Source organism: Artemia sp. Qi Xiang Cuo, chromosome 1 (genome assembly GCF_049724085.1).
Source record: "Artemia sp. Qi Xiang Cuo chromosome 1, ASM4972408v1, whole genome shotgun sequence".
NCBI lineage: Eukaryota > Metazoa > Arthropoda > Branchiopoda > Anostraca > Artemiidae > Artemia > Artemia sp. Qi Xiang Cuo.
The window spans coordinates 36,296,817-36,318,148 of NC_142794.1; the positions used below are offsets into that span (position 1 = coordinate 36,296,817).

The window sequence follows — 21,332 nt, forward strand, 5'->3', positions numbered from 1 at the left end:
ACCTATTATAGACCTTATTCGTTTTTCCACCTGAATTGCAACGCTGCGCGAAAATCGGCCATATTGTTGGTAGGTTTGTTGTGCAAACATGGAACTTATCATGGAAATTCCTGAAATTCAGAAGGCACTGGTGAGTTGGTTTTGTTGATAATCTTGTTAATAGCAAGGCTGTACATCACCTGCATTTGGATTGATTTTTCCTGAGCTCGGGTAGTAGGTTTAGCCTGTACTAGGCTATATCTTTGCCCAGCCAATCATGGACTCCAACTTGAAAATTACAAACATTTATTTAGGTGCCAAAAAAGGCAAAGAAGTTAACAAAAGTGACACAGAAAGATCCGCCATAGTCTCTACAATAATCTTAACATGTTTATGACCTAAGAACCTGGGTTGACTTTCCAGTTTTTAAGGAAAATTTGACCCTTAAAAATTAACATTGTGAATCAGTACCAAGAATACTTAGGCTAGATTCTGCTACAAAGGTCATGATGATTTGATGGTTTTGGGGTCAGTGCCCTTCTAGAAAGTCCTCTCTGTCCAGCCAGGTTAATATTTTGTGTTCCAACTGCACAAGCATCATGTGGTAACATTTTGTTAAATTTTTCCATTCATGGAATATTGAAATAACTAAGAAATAGACCTACATCTCCATTTAGAATTTCATGCTGAATCCAAATATAATAATCATTAACTAATAGTTTTCCGCAAAGGATCAAATTTTATAAATTTATTTCAAGGATATTGTCAGTTTGTTTCCTTGCTTATTCGCCAGCATATAAAACAATTGGATTGTCTAAAATGTTATTTTCTGGTTCACCGTGCTTTAAAATTTTCAAACTTCCTACTAAAATGTGTATTTTTTTTTTCATTTGCATCTCTTATTTCTTTGTAGGAAAGCAAATAATTTTAAAATCAATATTATGACACCCCCCTCGGTGATACCCCTGCCCCTGAAAATGTCCCTGGGCCTTGCTATTACCAATAACTAGATTTTGAATATAGGCTATGAATAAAAAAAAATGATTTATTTATAGAATATAAGCTATTCAAAATTGATTTTGAAATTGAATTCAAATTAATTATTCAATTAATTGAGTTAATTTTATTTAATGAATTCAATGTGAAATTAAATTTGATTAATCGATTACCAGAATTCATTTTTGTTCCATGAACATATTGGATCCAATGAAAAGTACAAGTGAGTTTTGCAGAGCGAGCACATATTAATGAAAAATTCAGTTATGTTTGTGTTGTGACTGAGAATTTATGAGTTGACCTAGCTGAGAAGGGCGCCATTTGAGGTTTTTAGGAGCTCAGGATCCCTCTCCCTCAGTTTCTGTCCCTAGAACAGAATCAAAATATGTTTTTTGGAAACATTAATTAACTTTGGAGGGTTACAGGGGACACTTTTGGCGCCCCCACAACTCAGTGCCCAGGGCAGCTGCCCCCGGTTCCCCCCTCGTTCTGGCCCTGGGGTTGGTCAGCTATCAGGGAGATTTAAGTCCATTCCCAGTAATTCAGCACATGGTAATAGTCCTCTTCCTCTCCTGAAAATGGACCTTGATCCTAATCTGTTTTTCTCCTACTTTTCCTTGAGCAGCAGGATAGCTGCATTTTTTCTAACTTTTCCTTAGGCTACACCAAACACAAGAGTATAAATTTGTATTTTTAGCACTCTGGCCTCCGGTGCCTGATCTCAGATCTCCAAAAAAATGTTTGCTGTCTGTCTGTCACAAAAAAGTATCTCATAGTTCCTAAAAAAATAATTTAAAGTCGTGGCATGTTTAGGGGGGGCCAGGGGCCTGGCCCCCCTGACATTTCCCAAGATTGTCAATACCCGGCCAATCCAGTTTTATTTTTTTTTATTTGTCTGGAGCTGGTGCTCCCCCCCCTCAACCACTGATTTAAAGGAGCCCATAGTAGTTTTACTCTTCCAACACACTCAGAACTTTGTAAAGTCATTTCATACCCAAAAACCATACTCAAATCTCCTCAGTTTAACTGGTTAGGCCTAAGCCTATGTCTATTTGAAGAACAAATCAGTACAAAATTTGTCAACTCTAATTTTCTCATATTTTTTAGGGCCAGTGGTGCAAAAATCTTGATATTGTCCCACTTATCTCAGACAATTTTATTGAAGATTATTACAAAGCTTCAAATTCAGCCAGCTGGCAAGTCAAGAGAGGCTAAAGCTTCTTGGTGGAGCAATATATTGACCTCGAAACCATGCATATTTTAGAAGTGGAAGGACTTTTTGGAAATAAAGGGTTAGTGATAAAAGGGAGTTGCTATCGCAGTATTAAAAAGAGGGACAGGCCACATTCAATCAAAGTCTATCTTTCCTGTGACACTCAGATTATCAACAGTGCTTGTTCATGCGTTGCTGGAAGTGTTTTTTGCAATCACCTGGTGTCACTCTTGAAAATTATCAGTTTGATGCAGAGTCTGAAGTACAAACAAATCCCTGCCTCCCTGAGCCGCATCAAGATGCCTCAACAGTGGAATTACATGAGACAGTGGGATCTTGAGCCACAACAGGTGATGGACATTGACATTCGCCAAGTTCGGGAAGGAGGACTGTCAACTCCAAAAACAGTGCAGCTATATGACCTGCGGGTCAGTAAAGATGATTGTCTCAGTCTGAGATTGCGATTTGTGCAACTTAGTTCTTCCCTTAGCCCGGCTGTATCTGCATTTTCAGATAGGACAGAGTTTCTGTTACATAATCTTTGTTTATTTTTGTTAATGTTTTTTTATAAAGGTAAATCTGATTCACTAAAGCAATTTTATTTTACTCTCAGAAACAATAACTTATGTTTAAAAATTATATCTTCAAATGTAAGCTGTATCTGGACTTGGGATCCTGAGATGGCTCTCATGTGAACATTTCAATGATGAGAAAAACCTTTTTCTTTGCATTTCTCTGCTCTTCCTTTGGGCAGCTTTCTGGGCTTTGAACTGGGGACTGCAGTAGCTGAACTGTTCCATGCGTGAAGCATGCTGTGAGTTGCTGTTTTGACTTGCATCTCAGAAGTTTTGCTTCAGGACTATCAGGACACATGCCAAGGAATAAGACAACAGATAACAAATTCCAATAAAGCAAAAGGGGTTGCCATACAAGTTTATTTAAGGTTTTACATGGCTTTCATGGTTGCAGCGGTCAGTAGCGTATATTAGGGGGGGATAGGGGTGATCACCCTCCTTCTGAAATCTGGTAAAAGTTTGTCATAAATGCCATAAAATTGGAAGTTTTTCCAGTCCGAAGGGGGCGATGGCGTTCATGTAATACCTTAAATTGCTTATTCCAGACTGTTTGAAAACCCTATAACTAATCATCAGTCGCGTAACTACGGATGGGTTGTTACATTGCAGCAGATGAATTTTTCTTTTATTGGTATTGTAATAGAGACTTGAAAATGCATTTTCAACAGAAAAATTAAGCTATTTGGCTCTGACAGGACAATTCATTAGCAATCTACACCATCCAATGGTCATCAAAATAGTATAGTTGGCACTGAAGATTAGGTCCTGTAGGCGGGAGGCATTAAGGAGCCAAAGAGTAATTACTTGTTCATAAAAAAAAAATGCACGCTTTAGTGGTAAATCCAAAAATGTAGTGCTTCATGGCAGAAAATACTTTTTTATCCTTGACTATTCACCAACTTAATTATGAGCAGAAAAAAAAATAGAAAATGACATTTATTACTAGACATTTTCTTAAAACTTAGACTCTTTGCACAACACTAGTTTTAAGGTAATTTAATCCTCAAAGATAGGTGTAAAAGAAGTAAATATATGGGACAGTACACTTTTTAGTTATAGATGGTTCTAAAATTTCCGCTGCTTTGCGGCAGAAAGCACTGCTTTCAAACCATCTTCTCGCCCAAAATAGATATATTTACCACTTCAAACCTCAAAATTTTCTGCACAGATTTGACTTAGTCCGCACATTTTCGTCGCCCCTTACTAAGGTCCAAAGGAATTAGGATGACCATGCATATAATTTAAATTGCTCGAGACAAGGAATTACTTTTTACTTCTCCCCCCCCCCCTCCTTTTATCGTAAATCCTGTATCCGTCACTCCAATTAATGCCATTTTTTGTTTTATTGAATAAGCAATTATGTATACTGACACCCCCCCCCCGACACGCTCTTCTGGTTGTGCTGCGGGTGCGTGGCGTGCCAGTGGGATACACGCACTTAAAGTTTGAATCAAAAGGCAGGCTCAAAATTTTATTTTTGTATTAAGTAGACCTTTAAAAAAGGATTTTCTTGCAGATCTTTTGAAAGACGGCATTGAAAGAGGAGAATAGTCCCAGGCCAAGCTTGTTCAGAATAGATTATTGGAATGCCCAGTGCTGTCAACATTGACCAACAATTTACAAGTAAATGATCCTACTTGTAGTATTGTAACCAATCTCAGTGTTGTAACCAGTGCATTGTTCATGACTGCTGAGTTTCCTGATATTCCTGTGTATGAGCGTTAAGGTAGTTACATGTTGACAAATATTAATCCAAAACAGCAGCCAGTGATAGACTCCTTAAGAGTATCAGCATCAGAAGCCAAAGAAATTGAAAAAAATTCTCGCAGACAGGCTGAAAGTGAAACATGGTTCCGTGCACGTAAGTTTCGACTTACCTCCAGCAAATTCGGTTTGGTGGTGAAAAGGGTCACTCCTTGGAGCAAAAAATCAGTTTCGTCTAACTTTGAAGATCTAAATTTGGATAGAAACCCAGCTGTAAAGTGGAGCAGGACGCATGAAGCAAATGCTTTTCGAATTTACAAAAAAAACTAAGAAAGAAAGAGGAAGCGACGTTGTGGTTATTGACTGTGGGACTTTGATACCAGCTGAGTACTGGCTTGCCACGTCTCCTGACAGACGTGTGTTTGACCAATGCGAAAGAGACCCACATGGCATTATTGAAGTCAAGTGCCCATATAGTCTTTGAGACAAAACTGAGGAACAGTTTTTAGCTGAATGCCAAGGCCTCACCTGCTTAAGAAAAGACCAACACAATTATTCTCAGATCCTAGGTCAAATTGTCATTACTGGACTGTCATGTTGTGACTCTTTGTTATGATCAAAAAATGTTATAATAATACAAAGGATACCTTTTGATAATGTTTTTTTGGAACATGAAGTCAAAAGTCTGACTGATTTCTATTTCCAACATTATCTGGAATACTTGTCTGAGCTTCTGTAATTTGAGGTCCTTTGATTAATGTGATAAACCTTTTCGACGTATCCAGAAACCACGAAAGATAACCCCTCACAGGCACCAGTTACTGAAAAAAATTTCTTTGCGAACACGTTTGAGTTGAGTTTCGCGACGCTGATTGGTTGATGCTCAAGTTTCAGTAACGGTCCATGTTGCAGAAGCAACACTTTGGAAATGTCGAAGTAATGTATTTTGAGTTCCTTTGATTTTTGTGATTCAGAGTTCCGTTGATTTATGTGATTATGAGTTCCTGCAAATAAAATCATTTTTTTTTTAACCTATATATATATATAAAAAAAAACCTAACTAAAAACTGTCTTTCATCAAAAATTCGGCCACTAGTCAAATATGTTTTCTTTAATTTTGCTGTGTACTATATTTTCCATACGAATGTATAAATTATTATTTTTATTTCATTTAATGTTGTTTTATTTGGTAGAGAAACTGTTGCAGAATACAATATTATATGGCATACAGAAATAATTACATACGGAGCCTTCTGGTGTATAGTTAGACTTCAGTTGTTTCCATAAGAAATTGCCTTTTTTACAATGCTTCTAATTTCATTCCAATTTAATTTCTGCGTTTTCTTCCAACTGTTGTTGAAAACTGTTCCAAGTACTTTGGTTTCTTCTTTGGTTGGTACACCATGCACGAAATCTCTATCCTCATCTCTGAGGCTTGAACTCTCAGATTTTGCTTTATTTATTTCTACCTTGAAAATTAAGGAGGCACACTTGTGCCTCTAAAGAGGAGACCCACCACAATGTTAAGCGATTTCCGGTCCTAGCGGTCGCAGAGAGACAGCAGTGATCGCTTTTTTTAGCCCAAGCTCCAACTAAGAAACGTGCAAAATTTCACCCCCTCCGGACTTTATCTTCCTGGGTAAAAGTGGGCCGGAAGTTTCGATCCTCAGGCCACAGCCCCCCTTTAGCGTTGTCCGAGTGGGCTGAAATTTTGAGGTTAATCATTCCTCGGGCCCGGGAGCGTATCCTCGAATTTTCAGCTCAATCCGATCACTCCTTCTCTGTTTTCCAAAACACAAATATAGCCACTTAAAGTTCATTTCTCTTTTTTTTATCAGCCACGCCTACAGGCCACAGTTGGCAACGGATCCGGGTGAATGAGGACTCATTTGAAGCGGAATTCGACCTGTTAGGGCCTTTTGACATTTTCAGACCAAAAAAATTATCCCCCGAATTATATTTACGAAAAACCTCGTTTTCCTATAAGAGCCCATGTTAATTTTTCCCACCACAACCCCCCTTTAACGTTGTCCGATCGGGTTGAAATTTAGAGAATAAGCTTTGCTGGGGCCTCGGAGCTTATCCTCAAAATTTCAGCTCAATCCGATCCTTCCTTCCCTATTTTTCAAAAACCAAATATCCAGTTTTGTGGGCATTTGCTTGCATCAAAAATAGATACAAGAGACTAAAACAATATCACTACTGTTTCTGTCGTACACTGGTCGCGGTTTCTGACGGTCAGGCGGGAGATTCGGGTTGGATTGCCTGTCAGAAAAATGTTTCTATATACTGAATTTAAAGTTTAAAAAAGAAACTCAGTTTCTTTTTTAAATAAAATCTTTTAATTAATTAAGCTCAAAAGGCGTCTCCAAAAAAATATCACAGTCGGCCTTCAGGTTACAGGTAAGTCTCCACTGCTTTGATAACATGCCGTATACCCACATGCTTGAAGAAAAGTTGAAAAAAGAAAATCTTACTGTGCCTTTGATTTGAGTATTCAGGAATTAAAAGCCTTAACACAAGAATTTTCAAAAACGGGGGGTTTGGGAGGCGGCAGCCCCCCAACATTAACACCTGAAAAGAAAAGCTAACACTTAGTCAAGCAAAAATAAATAATAAAATGTAAAAAAAAGTGCATAAATTTTTTTAAAAAAACTCATTTTTATACCATTTTACAGTGGCTGAGACAACAGTACTAACATTAACCATTGCTGGTTTTAGGCAGGGCTGTGGGGGGGCGCCCCTCCCCAAACCCCTAGCTTCCGTATCTGAACTGGGATGTGCTCTCTTCAACGCCGCGCTATTTTCGATAATGTTTTTTTTGTTTAAAAAATAGTTGTGTGAAAGTCAAACTTTAGCATAAAGAGCGAGGCGGTGAGAGCCCAGCCCCTGTCATATACGGAAGCGGGGGTTTGGGGGCGACAGCCCCCCAACTGCACCTCCTAATCCCTGTACGTTTTAAGGTTTGAACGTGTGACTCGGCCTCTTTAACTCTTTAGAAAACGTAGTTTTTTTCAAATAGTTTTACAATAATATTCGGTTGTATCATTTGCTTTTAAAAAATATTATGTTTCTGTAAATAATGTTAGATAATAAAAAAAACTTAGAACTTTTATTTGTGTATCCTCTATTTAAATTACTTTTATTTACCCTTCAATATACTTAAGAATAGGATCGGCATATGCTTCAAATAAAAGTAGACTCGAATGAAAAAAATAACTAGTATTCACTTGGTATATCTTATTCACCTGAAGAGATGATGATGGGGTTCATAAAGACTGTCATTATGGAACAAACAGTCCACATCTGATTCAGAACTGGAACAAGGTTAACTGGGAGTGTTTCTCTTAAGATCCCATAGCACTTAATATGCATTATGAGTCTCTCAACATGTATTCAGAGGCGGGCAATCTTCTGTCTTTCAATCACATCAGCAGCTGCAAATTGCCCCTCCTTTTGAAGAAATGGGGGACTATTTAGGCTTACACAAGAAGGCAAGTCAGTCTGTATGCGGAAACCCGTATCAGCCATTATACTATCACCATCATCATATGGCATCTTCAGGATTCCACATCTTTTGGCAAGTTCTACATCAGAGATGGACTCGTCGTACAACTCAGATACAAACGTCACAATGCCGTTTGGGGCAATGCCAATGAGACCTTTTTTAGTCTGCCGACTTTTGTATGACAAATAAGACACAGTTTTATTTAGGAATGACGAAGGAACTTGACACTGAATTTCAGTTGCGTCAATCACAACACGAGTTGTGGGATATTCAGCTTTAAAGTCATCTGGCATATTTCTGTCGACATATTGTCTTCACGGCCAGAGAACAAGTCTTCCCAACTGTATATATAAGAAATTGATCCAGCTCACAAGGATTTTGCTAATGGTCCCCTGACTAATTGAAAAACGGAATGCCAGGTCTTGTTTGTATAATCCCACTTTTAGCCTGCAAAGGACAAGAAGCAACTGATCACGTCCAGAGAGCTTTCTGTTGCGTCTCTTAGCTGAACCTTTGGGATCTCTCACATGAGCTTCAGTGAGTCTCACATTTTCACCACTTTCACCACAGTTGATGAATTCAAAAAAAGACTCAAAGTCAGATGAACAGGTGAACCCAGTATAGACCTGCAGTAGTTTGTTATCCTTTTTCATGTTAGCATAAGTAAATGTACCATCTTTCAAAGCTTGACCAGAGGCAACGAGTTTGCTTTTTATGTCCATATTAATGTGCTGCAGTTTTTCCATCTCTTTCTTTTTATCTTGCAGTGCAATTTGCATATACCTTGCCTTTGCTTCTAGTTCTCTAACTCTTGATACTAAACTGGCAGTCACATTATCGCTGGTACTGCTAACATTCCCTGAGCTAGTTATTTCACCAATTTCACAAGGTTCATCGCCTTCACCACTTCCAAAAAGTTCCTCGCTTGTTATAGTGTGCAGTAGCCCGCTTGCAGACACATCTTCAACTTGAGTAATCTCAGCACTGAGTTTTTTCCGGTCTTTGTGATGTTTCTCACTAACTTGTCTTTCTTTAGTAGCTTTTCGCCTGAACAATGATTCATTTGTACAAGGAAAAATACTTGGGATAGATACTGGTTTGAGTTCTCTTCTTCCAGATGCAAAACCAGCATAGAAGTCCTCAGTGTTGAAATGTCTAGAACATACTCTAGTGTAGGCATCTGAGATTTGGAACAAGGGACCTTCATCTCTTCGAATCTTCACAAGCCACTCCTTTCTCAGATCCTTATCACTTGGAAGCTTGTTAAAGGAAACCTGAAATATAATTCCACCATTAGAATGATAGTTGTAACAAGGGCTGATGAGCAGTCAGATTTTCGACAATCCTCAGGGCTCATCACTTCCCAAAATCTCTCAAGTAGCCTTTGTATCCCTAATCAGTTAATTAAAAATAGAACTGCAAGCTTGAATCCTCTTTAGGGGGAGGAAAACTAATTTTTGACCTGGAGCATATTCTGCATTGAAGGGTAGGAAGTGATAGCCCCTAAGGATTGTGAAAACTCTAATCATTGACTCTTGACTGTAGTAGTGTTCTTGCTCTGCTCACCGACCATGCAAGTTCAGTGACAACCAAAAGGGTGAAGGGTAAAAAGTATGGATACCTCTGGGTTTTTCAGAAATATAATTTTTTTCATTCCGTTGAAAGGGGATTTTGATGACAGGGATTTGAAGGGGACTGTCTGGTGAGTCTACACGGATAATTTTTGGCGGTATTACAAGCTACTGTAACGAGGTGAAGGCAGGGGCGGCACTAGGAGGGGGGGGGCCCGAAGGGGCAACGGCCCCCCTAAGGAACGTTCTCGGCACATTGCTCCTGAGGATTTTCTTGTTTTTTGTAATAGAGACTTTTAAGCTTTGTGGCACTGACAGGACAATTCATTAGCAATCTTCGCCATCCAGTGGTCGTCAAAATAGTATGATCGACACCAAAGAATATAATCTCAATAAAGCACAGGAGGTTGGGTGGGTAGATGAGAAAAGCTTCATAAAACTAGAAAATTACAGCACAACCAATTCCAGAAAATTTGGGAGGTGTACAAGCACGTCCTTTTAGTTTTCTTTTTTTATTTAGATACTAAAACCGTAATTTTTCAAAACCTAGTCACATCTTTGCCCAAATTATTCAAACGTGATTATTAGAATTATTAGAATATGAAAGAACTTTTTTAGAAAAAATGGATCACTTCACAGATCAAGATGGATCTTAATTTGCTCTGAAGTAACTAATGTAAAGAAGAAAAATATACTTTCAAATTCTCCTCTTTTGATTTATAAGTAATACTTTAAGATAAAGGTAACACAACTTCATCAGAACCCATCATCATTCAATTAGATAGATGAGTGAATCAAACACTCAATTGTGGTACTCTCTTATCTTATCACAGAGTGATACTGTGATACAGTGATACAGTGATGTGGTACTCTTTTATCACAGAGTGAAATGAGAAAAAGGAGAAAGGTTCAAAGTGAAGTTAATATCAAATTTAAATAGATATGTGAAGCAAAACACGAACCACTGAATAACTCAATGCGTAAAAACAAAAATATAAGTCAGAATCAGGGGTGTTGTTTGGGGGGGGGGGCAGTCCCCCCCCCAAAATTGTGATACAACACAATGCGGTCTCTCAGGCCCCTGTACTCGCTTGATATAGATCCCTATTGTCCCCCCTACCCCACAAAAATACAGGATTTATGAATTTCGCTTAAAATTCCTACTACAATTACTTACTAGAAACAAACATAAATTGTTCTTATCTTGGATAATTATTTGCATGATATGGAGGAGGCTAATCTACCATTGTTCCTTAAGGCTCAAGCTTCAAGTCATCTTCAGGAACATTCAAGGGGAGAATTTATCTTTCTGTTTTCTTAAGAGGTTTTACACTGCTAACTGACAGAAATGTAAGTAAATTGTTTACACTTTTTGCTATCTTGAAAAGGGGTTAGGTTAGGAAAATGAAACTTTCAGTTACGAATCCAGGGCCAAAACCATACTTTGGAAAGGTATTACCAAGCTTCCACATTGACGATCTTATGATTTCTAAGTCTTAGAAATTTGTCTGCTTGACAGGTCTACGGTCTACACCATTTGAAATTTCAACAAAACAACATTTTACCTCAGGGACAGGTAGACTAAAGTATGTCATAGGAAGGTATTTTGAAGTACCTGCCTCCACTCCTTCCCCCTCTAGAGAGCAGTGACCTTTGATGACCTTTCAAAATCTTTTTGATCTGACACTGAAACCTTACAAAATAGACCTTCTGCTTTCATTAAGTACAAGAAAATTATTTTCAGCTTCACAACTTTACTCAACCCAAATTCATGAGGTTTCAAAGATCTGCAAATATATTTCCTAAATTTAGAAAAAACCCATTGATATGGCTCAAAATTCTACTCAAATAATAGGAATTGCATTTTCAGAATTAAAACCACAGAAAAAGAAACTGATGACTGAAAATTAAGGTAATATGTTGTTTTGTCAAAATTTCAATAGGTATAACCTGCCAAGCAGGCAAATTTCTAAGACTTGGAAATCAGAAGAGGGTTAAAATGGAAGCTTAGTAATACCTTTTTAGATTGTGTTTTTGGTCCTGGATTCATTACTGAAAGTTTCATTTACCTAACCCCTTTGTAAGATAGCAACAATCATTTAAACTATAATTTTACTATTAATTTTTCTTTGGTATGAAAAATAGTGGATATTGTTTGAGGATGGCAGGGGAAAAAAGAAAACACTAAGGCCATAATATCAGTACTTTATAAAGTACTATAAAATTTAATGATTAACATGGATGACCATAGTTATGTCAAATAAATTTTACAAAATGAAATATAAGATATCCAATGAATATGTAGTTTTTGCCCCCCCTCCACCAATACATTGCTGGAATAAAATTATACTTTAGCTACTTTTGGCTATATTGGAAAGGAGTTAGGTTTGGAAAATGAAATTCTGAAGGATGGATCTACAGGCTGAAGTAAGTCACAGGATGGTATTTTGGAGCACCTTCCTTTACTCCTTCTCTCTCTAGAGGGTCCTGAAATTTTCCTACATGACAAGTCTATAATTGTTGAACTTTATACAAGACAACATTTTAACTTAATTTTTATTTATCAGTTTCTTTTTTTTTGGATTTAGTTATTAAAATTCAATTTTTGTTATTTTATTATAATTTTAAGCAATGGGTTTTTTTTCAAAATTTAGTAAATGTATTTGCATTAATTTAACACATTATAACTTGGGATTCAGCAAAGCTGTGAATCTAACAAAATCTTTTTTGTACTTTATTTAGGCAAAAGATTTATTTTGCAAGGTTTCACTTTTATAACACAGATTTTTTAAAGGTCATCAAAGGTCAGGACCCTCTAGAAGTAGGAGTGGCGGGAGGTGATTCATAAAAACTTACCACGACACAATTAAGACTGTAGACCCAACCCTGAAAGTTTATTTTTCCTAACCTAACCCCTAACCAATATTGCCCAAAGTATATAAATTATAATTTTAACAAAAAGATAGATTGATCTACTGTAAATGTTTTATCCTGGTTTGGTAGTTTGACTTACCTATCTCCACTCCTTCTCCTACCACAGAATCCTGAAATTTGCCTACATAACCGGTAGAACCTATTGAAGTTTGACGAAACAAGTCTTTACCTTAATTTTCAGTTATTGGTTTCTTTTCCTCTGTCTTTAATTCTGAAAATACAATTCCTGTTATTTTATTATAATTTTAAGCAATATCAATGGTTTTTTTTTAAAATAGGAAATTTATTTGTGTATCTTTAAAGCCTTAATACATGGGATTGAGCAAAGTTGTGAAGCTGAAAATTTTGTTGTTGTAATTCATTTAATTAGAAGATCTATTTTGCAAGGTTTCAATCAAAATCAAAGGTCAGGGCCCTCGAGAGGGGGGATTAGAGGTAGGAGCTTCAGAACACCTTCCCAGTACATACTTCAGCCTATAGACCCATCCCTGAAAGTTTCGCTTTCCTAACCTATCCCTTTTCTAAGATAGCCAAAAGTAGCTTAAATAGAATTTTATTACATGCTGGAGCTATACTCCTAATGGGACCAAGGTTAAAAAAAAAGAAATTTATTAATTCTTATCCCTTTGTTACTTTTTCTAAATGTAAGAAGAAGTGCTATTACAACTAAATCCTAAAACCTGTCAATACAACTGGAACTTTTAAATTCCTGAAGTTATACTTTCTCAGCATGACAGTTGTCACCCAGAAAACACCACTCTAATTCTAATTGTTTAAATTTTTGACAGTTAATATCATTGACTTACATATAAAGTAAACATACTACATGATGCCTTTTTTATGCTCTTTCCAAATATAACAATAATTTTTTTCAGAAATGAATTTTACCCCCACCTATATATCGGCCTAGACTAAGTCAGGTTATATATGGTCCCAAGAGGGGCAGTGGGTTTAAATTTTTATTAGTAAAAAAACATTATTTTATTTTCATATATACCCCCCCCCCTTCCTCTAATTCTCCCAACAATTAACTTACTTTGTATATATAGCCGATGGAGTGGGGGACTTTTACATTTGACCCAAAATTTAATTAAATTTTTTTATTGCCAAAAAAGGGCCTAAAGTAGTATGTTTACTTTATTTGTAAGTCAATAATATGAACTGCTGAAATTTTACCTCTGATTGTCTATCAGATATATAATGGGTAGGCCTACAAAAAGAAAACAATAAGACCATAACAGTCTTCCTTTATAAAGTGTAATACACTTTATTGATTACATTACCATAGTTTTCTTCATATTTATCTACGTCTTAAATAATATTTATTCAACAATTCCTTTGAAGTTCCTCTATAGGTCAGGACCATATTTGGAGCCATTAGGAGAGGGTGTACTGCCTGCACAGCATAGGCCTAAACAAACTTATCAGGCAATACCACATAGATAGCCCTTTTAACAACTAGTTTTACCAACCCAAAGTTAAACACATTTAAAAAAATTTTTATTCATTAACTTCTTTGAAATCCCTTAAAGCCTACAGTGATTTTTATGGGTCCATTAAACCTGTATTAACACAGAAACAATAAAAAATGGTCTATATAGTTCAGGACCATATCTGAACCATTAGGAGGGAGGTGCATTGTCTGCATAGCAATAGGCCTAAACAAACTTATCAGGCAATACCATGTAGATAGCCCTTTTAACCACTCGTATTCCCCACCCAAAGTTAAATTACAGTCTAGGCCACTTTTTATAGTTCATTGACTTATTTACAAGTCAATCAGGCTTTTTATAACCTATAACTCACCAAATACTTCACCAGGCTTTGGAGCTGAAAATGCTATGTTAGGGCTAAAGGCTAAAAGAAGCTGTTTTTACTCACTGTCAGGTAGTTTTAGGTCTCGGGATTTTTTCCAAGATTCTTTTCACAAGGGACCACAACAGTATGATCCTCCAATTGATGAGACTCGAAGAAGACCAAATAAGTAGACTGTTGGTGTTATTTTCATCTTTATTCCTCTGACAGTTTACAGATGAGAGAGTTGGACCAACAACCGGGCTGTCACGAGTAGTTCTGTTTCTCTCCGAGGGTGGCGCTTCAAAAAAGAATCCGGTCTATAGACATTATTCGCTTTTAAGACTGACGTGCTAAGCTGCGCTAAAATTGGCCAGATTGGTGGCAGGTTTGTTGTGCAAACATGGAACTTATCATGGACTTTCCTGAAATTCAGAAGGCACTGGTGAGTTAATTTTGTTGATAATCTTGTTAATAGCAAGGTTGTACATCACCTGCATTCTGGATTGATTTTTCCTGAGCTTGGGTAGCAGGTTTAGCCTGTACAAAGCTATATCTTTGCCCAGACATTCATGCACTCCAACTTGAAAATTACAAACAATTATTTAGGTGCCAAAAAAGGCAAAAAACTTAACAAAATGACACAGAAAGATCCGACATAGTCTCTACAATAATTTTAACATGTTTATGACCTAAGAACCTGGGTTGGCTTTCCAGTTTTTAAGGAAAATTTGACCCTTAGAAATTAACATTGTGAATCAGTACCAAGAATACTTAGGCTAGATTCTGCTACAAAGGTGATGATGATTTGATGGTTTTGGGGTCAGTGCCCTTCTAGAAAGTCCTCTCTGTCCAGCCAGGTTAATATTTTGTGTTCCAACTGTACAAGCATCATGTGGTAACATTTTGGTAAATTTTTCCATTCATGGAATATTAAAGTAACTAAGAGATAGACCTACATCTCCATTTAGAATTTCATGCTGAATCCAAATATAATAATCATTAACTAATAGTTTTCCGCGAAGGATCACATTTTATAAATTTAGTTCAAGGATATTGTCAGTTTGTTTCCTTGCTTATTCGCCAGCAGATAAAATAATTGGATGGTCTGAAATGGTATTTTCTGGTGCAAAGTGCTGGAAAATTTTCAAACTTCCTACTAAAATGTGTATTTTTTTTTTTCATTTGCATCTCAGATTTCTTTGTAGGAAAGCAAATAATTTTAAAATAAATATTATGCTCCCCTCCTTCGTGATACCCCTGCCCCTGACAATGTCACTGGGCCTTGCTTTTACAAGTAACTAGATTTTGAGTATATGAATACAAAACAATGATTGACTTATATAATATAAGCTATTTGGAATTTATTTTGAAACTGAATTCAAATTAATTATTCAAATAATTCAGTTAATTTTATTTAATTAATTCAATATGAAATTAAATTTGATTAATTGATTTTTGTTCCATGAACATATTGGATCCAAGGAAAAGTACAAGTGAGTTTTGCAGAGCGAGCACATATTACTGAAAATTTCAGTTATGTTTGTGTTGTGAATGAGAATTTATGAGTTGACCTAGCTGAGACTTGTACCATTTGAGGTTTTTAGGAGCTCAGGATCCCCTTCCCTTAGTTTCTGTCCCTAGAACAGACTCAAAATATGTTTTTTGGAAACATTAATTAACTTTGGAGAGTTACAGGGGACACTTTTAGCGCCCCCACAACTCAGTGCCCAGGGCAGCTGCCCCCTGTTCCCCCATAGTTCTGGCCCTGGTTGTGGTCAGCTATCAGGGAGATTTAAGTCCAGTCCCAGTAATTCAGCACATGGTAATAATCCTCTTCCTCTCCTAAAAATTGACCTTGATCCTAATCTGTTTTTCTCCTACTTTTCCTTCAGCAGCAGGATAGCTGCATTTTTTCTAACTTTTCCTCGGGCTACACCAAACACAAGAGTATAAATTTGTATTTTTAGCACTCTGGCCTCCAGTGTCTGATCTCAGATCTCCAAAAAAAAGTTTGCTGTATGTCTGTCACAAAAAAGTATCTCAGAGTTCCTAAAAACATAATTTAAAGTCGTGGCATGTTTTGGGGGGGGGCAGGGGCCTGGCCCCCCTGAAATTTCCCAAGATTGTCAATACCCGTCCCATCCAGTTTTATTTTTTTTTATTAGTCTGGTGCTGGTGGTGCCCCCCCCTCACCCCCTGATATAAAGCAGCCCAGAGTAGTTTTAATCTTACAACACACACAGAACTTTATGAAGTCATTTCATAACCAAAAACCATACTCAAATCTCCTCAGTTTAACTGGTTAGGCCTAGGCATATGTCTATTTGAAGAACAAATCAGTACAAAATTTGTCAACTCTAATTTTCTCATATTTTTTAGGGCCAGTGGTGCAGAAATCTTGATATTGTCCCACTTATCTCAGACAATTTTATTGAAGATTATTACAAAGCTTCAAATTCAGCCAGCCAGCAACTCAAGAGAAGCTACAGCTGTTTGGTGGAGCAATATATGGACCTAGAAACCATGCATATTTTAGAAGTGGACTGACTTTTTTGAAATAAAGGGTTAGTGATAAAAGGGAGTTGCTATCTCAGTTTTAAAATGAGGGACAAGCCACATTCAATTAAAGTCTATCTTTCATGTGACAGTCAGATTATCAACAGTGCTTGTTCATGCGTTGCTGGAAATGTTTTTTGCAATCACCTGGTGTCGCTCTTGAAAATTATCAGTTTGATGCAAAGTCGGAAGTACAAAGAAATCCCTGCCTCCCTGAGCCGCACCAAGATGCCTCAACAGTGGAATTACATGAGAAAGCAGGATCTTGAGCCACAAAAGGTGATGGACATTGACATTCGCCAAGTTCGGGAAGGAGGACTGTCAACTCCAAAAACAGCGCAGCTATATGACCTGCGGGTCAGTAAAGATGATTGTCTCAGTCTGAGATTGCGATTTGTGCAACTTAGTTCTTCCCTTAGCCCAGCTGTATCTGCATTTTCAGATAGGACAGAGTTTCTGTTACATAATCTTTGTTTATTTTTGTTAATGTTTTTTTATTAAGGTAAATCTGATTCACTAAAGCAATTTTATTTTACTCTCAGAAACAATAACTTATGTTTAAAAATTATATCTTCAAATGGAAGCTGTACCTGGACTTGGGATCCTGAGATGGCTCTCATGTGAACATTTCGATGATGAGAAAAACCTTTTTCTTTGCATTTCTCTGCTCTTCCTTTGGGCATCTGTCTAGTCTTTGAACTGGGGAATTCAGTAGTTGCCCTGGTCCATGTGTTAAGATTGCTTTGAGTCTCTTTTGTGACTTGCATCTCAAACGCTTTTCTTCATGACTTCAATTACACGTGCACAGGACTAAGACCACATATAGACATGTTAAATAAATGCCTATCGTGTTTAGTAAACTTTTACATATTCTTTTCCATGGGCGTTCTGAGTTGCTGAGGTCCGTAGAGTATATTAGGGGGGATAGGTGTGATCACCCTCGTTCTGAAATCTGGTAAAGTTTGTCATAAATGCCATAAAATTTGAAGTTTTTCCAGTCCGAAGGGGGCGACGGCGTTCTTGTAATACCTTAAATTGCTTATTCCAGACTGTTTGAAAACCCTGGAACTAATCATCAGTCGCGTAACTAAGGATGGGTTGTTACATTGCACCAGAGGAATTTTTCTTTTATTGGTTTTGTAATAGAGACTTGAAAATGCATTTTCAACAGAAAAATTAAGCTATTTGGCTCTGACAGGACAATTCATTAGCAATCTACACCATCCAATGGTCATCAAAATAGTATAGTTGGCACAGAATATTAGGTCCTGTAGGCGGGAGGCATTAAGGAGCCAAAGATTAATTACTTTTTCATAAAAAAAAAAAATGCACGCTTTATTGGTAAATCCAAAAATGTAGTGATTAATGCCAGAACATACTTTTATATCCTTGACTATTAACCAAATAAATTATGAGCATAAAAAAAAACTATAAAATTAAATTTCTTACTAGACATTTTCTTAAAACTTAGACTCTTTGCACAACACTAGTTTTAAGGTAATTTCATCCTCAAAGATAGGTGTAAAAGAAGTAAATATATGGGACAGTACACTTTTTAGTTATAGATGGTTCTAAAATTTCCGCTGCTTTGCGGCAGACAGCACTGCTTTCAAACCATCTTCTCGCCCAAAATAGATATATTTACCACTTCAAACCTCAAAATTTTCTGCACAGGTTTGACTTAGTCCGCACATTTTCGTCACCCCTTACTACTGTCCAAAGGTATTTGGTTTACCTTGCCTATAATTAAAATTTCGCGTGAACAGTAATTCATGTTTACTTCTTTCCCCCCCCCCTCCTTTCATCGTAAATCCCGGATCCGTCACTACAATTACTGCCATTTTTTGCTTTCTTGACTACGAAATTACGTATAATGACACCCCCCCCCCCCGAAACGAAATCCTGGCTACGCTGCGGGTTCTCTCATTTCCAGATTGATGCAAGCACTTTAAGTTTGAAGTCCAAGGCATGCTAAAAATTGTATTTTTGTATTAAGTAGACCTGTACAAAATTATTTTCTTACAGATCTATTGAAAGACGTCATTGAAAGAGGAGAATATTCCCAGGACAAGTTTGTTCAGAAGAGATTATTAGAATGCCCAGTGCTGTCAACATTGACCAACCATTTACAAATAGATGATCCTACTTGTAGTATTATAACCAATCTCAGTGTTGTAACCAGTGCATTGTTCAAGGCTGCTGAGTTTCCTGATTTTCCTGTGTATGAACGTACAGGAAGTTACATGTTGACAAATACTGATCCAAAACAGCAGCAAGTGATAGACTCCTTAAGAGTATCAGCATCAGAAGCCAAAGAAATTGAAAAAAATTCTCGCAGACAGGCTGAAAGTGAAACGTGGTTCCGTGCACGTAAGTTTCGACTTACCTCCAGCAAATTCGGCTTGGTGGTGAAAAGGGTCACTCCTTGGAGCAAAAAATCAGTTTCGTCTAACTTTGCAGATCGAAATTTGGATAGAAACCCAGCTGTAAAGTGGGGCAGGACGCATGAAGCAACTGCTGTTTGAATTTACAAAAAAACTATGAAAAAAAGAGGAAGGGACATTGTGGTTATGGACTGTGGGATTGTGATACCAGCTGAGTACTGGCTTGCCACGTCTCCTGATAGACGTGTATTTGACACATGCGAAAGAGACCCACGTGGCATTATTCAAGTCAAGTGACCATATAGTCTTCGAGACAAAACTGAGGAACAGTTTTTAGCTGAATGCCAATACCTCACATGCTTGAGAAAGACCACCACAATTATTATCAGCTCCAAGGGCAACTTGGCATTACTTGACTATCATGGTGTGACTCTGTGTTATGGACATAAAATTTTATAATAATACAAAAGATACCATTTGATAATGTTTTTTGGGAAAATGAAGTCAAAAGTCTGACTGATTGCTATTTCCAAAATTATCTGGAATACTTGTCTGAGCTTCTGTAATTTGAGATCCGTTGATTAATGTGATACACATTTTCGACGTATCCAGAAACTACGAAAGAGAACCCCTCACAGGCACCAGTTACTGAAAAAAATTTCTTTGCGAACACGTTTCAGTTGAGTTTCCCGACGCTGATTGGTTGATGCTCAAGCTTCAGTAACGGTCCATGTTGCAGAAGCAACACTGTGGAAATGTCGAAGTAATGTATTTTGAGTTCCTTTGATTTTTGTGATTCAGAGTTCCGTTGATTTATGTGATTATGAGTTCCTGCGAATAAAAGCATTCTTTTTTTAACCTATATATATATATAAAAAAAACTAACTAAAACCTGTCTTTCATAAAAAATTCGGCCACTAGTCAAATCCGTTTTCTTTAATTTGGCTTGGTACTTTATTTTAAATACGACTGTATAAATTATTCTTTTTATTTCCCGCAATGCAGTTTTATTTGGTCGAGAAACTGTTGAAGAATACAATATTATAGGGCATACAGAAATAATTAAATGCGGAGCCTTCTGGTGTCTAGTTAGAATTCAGTTGTTTAAATGATAAATTGACTTTTTTAAAATGCTTCTAATTTCATTCTAATTTACTTTTTACGTTTTCTTCCAACTGTTGTTGAAAACTGTTCCAAGTACTTTGGTTTCTTCTTTGGGTGGTACACCATGCACGAAATCCCTATCCTCATCTCTGAGGCTTGAACTCTCAGATTTTGCTTTATTTATTTCTACCTTGAAAATTAATGAAGCACACTTGTGCCTCTAAAGAGGAGACCCACCACAATGTAAAGCGATTTCCGGTCCTAGCGGTCGCAGAGAGACAGCAGTGATCGCATTTTGTAGCCCAAGCTCCAACTAAGAAACGTGCAAAATTTCACCCCCTCCGATTTTATCTTCATGGGTAAAAGTGGGCCGGAAGTTTCGACCCTCCTACCACAGCCACCCTTTAAAGTTGTCCGATTGGGCTGAAATTTAGAGGTTTAGTATTCCTAGGGCCCGGGAGCTTATCCTCGAAATTTCAGCTCAATCCGATCACTCCTCCCCGGTTTTCCAAAACACAAATATAGCCACTTAAAGTTCATTTCTTTTTTTTTTATCAGCCACGCCTACCGGCCACAGTTGGCACTGAAGCTGGGTGACTGAGGACTCATTTGAAGCGGAATTCGACCTGTTAGGGCCTTTTGACATTTTCAGACCGAAAAAATTATCCCCCGAATTATATTTACGAAAAACCTCGTTTTCCTATAAGAGCCCATGTTAATTTTTCCCACCACAACCCCCCTTTAACGTTGTCCGATCGGGTTGAAATTTAGTGAATAAGCTTTGCTGGGGCCTGGGAGCTTATCCTCAAAATTTCAGCTTAATCTGATCCGCCCTTCCCTATTTTTGAAAAACGAAATATTAAGTTGTGTGGGGATTTGCTTGCGTCAAAAATAGATACGAGAGACTAAAACAATATAAATAGTGTTTCTGTGGTACAATGGTCGCTGTTTCTGACTGTCAGGCGGGAGATCCGGGTTGGATTCTCTGTGAGAGAAATTTTTTTATATACT

The 21,332-nt window shown here is 37.2% G+C and overlaps 1 protein-coding gene and 1 long non-coding RNA gene across 2 annotated transcripts in view; one reads left to right on the top strand and one right to left on the bottom strand.

Moving 5' to 3' along the window:
• LOC148956247 (general transcription and DNA repair factor IIH helicase subunit XPD-like) overlaps nucleotides 1-21,332 on the bottom strand; it is a 68,283-nt gene that overhangs the window by 10,209 nt on the left and 36,742 nt on the right. The gene's annotated exons all lie outside the window — the stretch shown is intronic.
• Nucleotides 14,658-16,824, top strand: LOC148956248 (uncharacterized). The gene is made up of 2 exons (XR_016142500.1): nucleotides 14,658-14,719; nucleotides 16,657-16,824. It is a non-coding gene; the product is annotated as an uncharacterized LOC148956248 (long non-coding RNA).